Consider the following 5,037-nt stretch of genomic DNA (forward strand, 5'->3'; position numbering starts at 1 on the left):
GGGTCAGAAGTTCCCCCGGGAAAAATATCTTCCTTCTCCCCTCCCCATAATGGCAGACCCTATTATAGTGGTCAGCAAACCGCTGCGCGTGAGCCACATGCAGCTCTTTGGCCCCTTGAGTGTGGCTCTTACACAAAATACCACATGTGGGCGTGCACATACAATGCGATTGAAAATTCGTGGCCCATGGGCAGAAGTCAGTTTTCGGCCTGGGCAAGTCTATTTTGAAAGAAGCAGTGGGGGGTGGACATATAGAGAGGATGAACGAAAGGAGATAGACGAAACAAGTATACAAGACGAGTGTGGATGGGAGAGTTGGAAGGGGTCGACCTCAGTGAACGTACCTCAATCAGATTGAGGAGAGGAAATTATTCCTGCTATTACTCCTCCCAAGAGGCTGAATTAAAAGTCAAGTGAATCCAGTTTTTATTATTCCTTCTCTGTAAACTCACCTGCCTTCCGGAGTTTTAATATCCTTGCATCATATACCAACCTTGGGTTAATGTTTTCTCTACATCTAAGACTGAGTAGCCTATCAGACTATGTCTTGTGGACTTCCAAATTATTCACTTGTGGCTAGGAGGAACTGAGACTCTAGGAAATTGTTATTACCCTCTTCAACAAGAGCTAGAGGAGTGTTCCTTTGTTATAAAACCATGGACTTTGGAGCTTAAGAGCTGTTATTTAGCACTTCATTTATGAAATGTTGGTTAATAATATTATATACTTAGAAGTTTCTGTGCACTATGAACCAAGCTTAGAGTCTTATATAGATTATCTCATTTAATTTCTACAAAACTCCATTTGTTAAAACCCATACTATTACAAACCTCATTCTACATTTGAGAAATGTTGTTCAGAAAGGTGAAGTGATCTGGCCAAAATGATAGACGGAGTAAAGGGTGAACTATTATTGGACCTCCATTAATTTTTTCTAGTTCTCATGTTCTAGGCCAGGGGTTTTCAACCAGGGGTGGTTTAACCTGCAGGGACATTTGGCATTGCCTGGAGAAATTTTTGGTCATCACAACTGGAAAAATTTTACTGCCACAGAATGGTTCAAAGCCAGGGATGCTACTCAATATCCCCACTATAAAGAATTATCTAGAACACATGCTGATAGTGGGAAGATTGAGAAACAACATTCTAGGCCATAACTTCTCTAACATCAATGTGTGAATGAGTCATTTGGAAATCTTGTTCAATAGTGGATTCTGATTTAGCAGCTACATGGTGGACCCAGTGAAAGGTTCAGAGTGGGCCTGGGTTGCACACCTATGACATGAGGCCATAATGTATCAAAAGAGATTTTTATTCCCGGTACCTGGGTGCAGGTGGACTGAGACTGTGAAAGGCATCAGTGAAGAGAGAAGGGAGAGATAGGCTTTTATTAATTTTTGCTGGCTGTAAGCCGCTCTGCTGACATAAGGGTCCGGTCCGTCCTTGGTTCCTCCCAGCGTCAGATGGTTAGTGGTTATCTGGGCCCTCTAGGTTGCAAGGTTGCTCAAGGTTGCAAGCTTCCTGTAAGATATCTGCTAAGCACAATAAGTTTTTCTCTGCCCCGTTTTATTCTCTTTAACCCTTTTACCCAGAGGTGCTGTATTTGTAATTATTTCTCAGTTAATATTAATGCTACATGTCCTGGTCTGTGTACCACTTTGAGTATCAATGTTGTGGGCCAGTGTTAGACTTAGATGTAGGTATTTTCAGGTCTTTTTACCAAGAGCCCTCCCACATATCACGTGAGACGTTAGGGGTCAAGTGTTAGACTCAGTAGTTCAGATTTTGCTCAAACAATTTTATACTTGCCTCTTGAGTGTATTCCCTCATGACAAGAAAGAAAAATTTTAGGCCTTTGGTTCTTTATTTACAAACTAAGGAAATTTTATCTACATTATGGAGTTGATGTGAAAAGTAAATGATATTTTAGAGCTCAGCTATAAGCATTAAAAATATATATACTCTTTCATGCAGGGTTTCTCAAGTGTAGCATGCATGGCATCTTGGATTGTAAGAGGGTCAGAAGTTCCCCCGGGAAAAATATCTTCCTTCTCCCCTCCCCATAATGGCAGACCCTATTATAGTGGTCAGCAAACCGCTGCGCGTGAGCCACATGCAGCTCTTTGGCCCCTTGAGTGTGGCTCTTACACAAAATACCACATGTGGGCGTGCACATACAATGCGATTGAAAATTCGTGGCCCATGGGCAGAAGTCAGTTTTCGGCCTGGGCAAGTCTATTTTGAAAGAAGCAGTGGGGGGTGGACATATAGAGAGGATGAACGAAAGGAGATAGACGAAACAAGTATACAAGACGAGTGTGGATGGGAGAGTTGGAAGGGGTCGACCTCAGTGAACGTACCTCAATCAGATTGAGGATCCATTGTTACTCCCTCCTCTGAGCACATTACTTCCCTGAGAGACACTGGTCTGGACACAGAGGAAATTATTCCTGCTATTACTCCTCCCAAGAGGCTGAATTAAAAGTCAAGTGAATCCAGTTTTTATTATTCCTTCTCTGTAAACTCACCTGCCTTCCGGAGTTTTAATATCCTTGCATCATATACCAACCTTGGGTTAATGTTTTCTCTACATCTAAGACTGAGTAGCCTATCAGACTATGTCTTGTGGACTTCCAAATTATTCACTTGTGGCTAGGAGGAACTGAGACTCTAGGAAATTGTTATTACCCTCTTCAACAAGAGCTAGAGGAGTGTTCCTTTGTTATAAAACCATGGACTTTGGAGCTTAAGAGCTGTTATTTAGCACTTCATTTATGAAATGTTGGTTAATAATATTATATACTTAGAAGTTTCTGTGCACTATGAACCAAGCTTAGAGTCTTATATAGATTATCTCATTTAATTTCTACAAAACTCCATTTGTTAAAACCCATACTATTACAAACCTCATTCTACATTTGAGAAATGTTGTTCAGAAAGGTGAAGTGATCTGGCCAAAATGATAGACGGAGTAAAGGGTGAACTATTATTGGACCTCCATTAATTTTTTCTAGTTCTCATGTTCTAGGCCAGGGGTTTTCAACCAGGGGTGGTTTAACCTGCAGGGACATTTGGCATTGCCTGGAGAAATTTTTGGTCATCACAACTGGAAAAATTTTACTGCCACAGAATGGTTCAAAGCCAGGGATGCTACTCAATATCCCCACTATAAAGAATTATCTAGAACACATGCTGATAGTGGGAAGATTGAGAAACAACATTCTAGGCCATAACTTCTCTAACATCAATGTGTGAATGAGTCATTTGGAAATCTTGTTCAATAGTGGATTCTGATTTAGCAGCTACATGGTGGACCCAGTGAAAGGTTCAGAGTGGGCCTGGGTTGCACACCTATGACATGAGGCCATAATGTATCAAAAGAGATTTTTATTCCCGGTACCTGGGTGCAGGTGGACTGAGACTGTGAAAGGCATCAGTGAAGAGAGAAGGGAGAGATAGGCTTTTATTAATTTTTGCTGGCTGTAAGCCGCTCTGCTGACATAAGGGTCCGGTCCGTCCTTGGTTCCTCCCAGCGTCAGATGGTTAGTGGTTATCTGGGCCCTCTAGGTTGCAAGGTTGCTCAAGGTTGCAAGCTTCCTGTAAGATATCTGCTAAGCACAATAAGTTTTTCTCTGCCCCGTTTTATTCTCTTTAACCCTTTTACCCAGAGGTGCTGTATTTGTAATTATTTCTCAGTTAATATTAATGCTACATGTCCTGGTCTGTGTACCACTTTGAGTATCAATGTTGTGGGCCAGTGTTAGACTTAGATGTAGGTATTTTCAGGTCTTTTTACCAAGAGCCCTCCCACATATCACGTGAGACGTTAGGGGTCAAGTGTTAGACTCAGTAGTTCAGATTTTGCTCAAACAATTTTATACTTGCCTCTTGAGTGTATTCCCTCATGACAAGAAAGAAAAATTTTAGGCCTTTGGTTCTTTATTTACAAACTAAGGAAATTTTATCTACATTATGGAGTTGATGTGAAAAGTAAATGATATTTTAGAGCTCAGCTATAAGCATTAAAAATATATATACTCTTTCATGCAGGGTTTCTCAAGTGTAGCATGCATGGCATCTTGGATTGTAAGAGGGTCAGAAGTTCCCCCGGGAAAAATATCTTCCTTCTCCCCTCCCCATAATGGCAGACCCTATTATAGTGGTCAGCAAACCGCTGCGCGTGAGCCACATGCAGCTCTTTGGCCCCTTGAGTGTGGCTCTTACACAAAATACCACATGTGGGCGTGCACATACAATGCGATTGAAAATTCGTGGCCCATGGGCAGAAGTCAGTTTTCGGCCTGGGCAAGTCTATTTTGAAAGAAGCAGTGGGGGGTGGACATATAGAGAGGATGAACGAAAGGAGATAGACGAAACAAGTATACAAGACGAGTGTGGATGGGAGAGTTGGAAGGGGTCGACCTCAGTGAACGTACCTCAATCAGATTGAGGATGTTTTTAGCAAAGGCCAGCTTAGGAGTACCCTAATTAACTTAATAACAATGTACCTACCTATATAGTTTAAGTTTAAAAAATTTGGCTCTCAAAAGAAATTTCAATCATTCTACTGTTGATATTTGGCTCTGTTGACTAATGAGTTTGCCGATCACTGCCCTAGTAGATGTGGGTGTATAACAGTGGTGCCAATAGCCATTGTTGGCAGGAAGTGGATCTATATCCGAGAGATCGAGAACTTGCTTCCATAGCTACACCATCCTGCAGAACCTCCTATAAAAAGCTGAGAAGCCCTGGGCAGTAAAGAGGTGCTGTCTTCCAATGCTGGCAGAAAGGTAAGAGCCACAAGAACATAAACTAGCCTCTCGAGGCCCACCCAACCCAACAGAGCTAGGTTGAGAAAACTGAGATGCTTGAAACAATATAGCAGGGCCAATAGCCAATGCTGGTAGGGAGGTGGAGTCACAAAATTATGAACTTCCACTGCCTTTTCCACCCATTTTGGAAGAGCTCAGTAGAGGCAGTGGAGATATCTTCAAATACACAATGGGGCCACCATTAGTAACAAGAAGTTAGCACTGG

Source organism: Myotis brandtii, unplaced genomic scaffold (genome assembly GCF_000412655.1).
Source record: "Myotis brandtii unplaced genomic scaffold, ASM41265v1 scaffold5467, whole genome shotgun sequence".
Classification (NCBI taxonomy): Eukaryota; Metazoa; Chordata; class Mammalia; order Chiroptera; family Vespertilionidae; genus Myotis; species Myotis brandtii.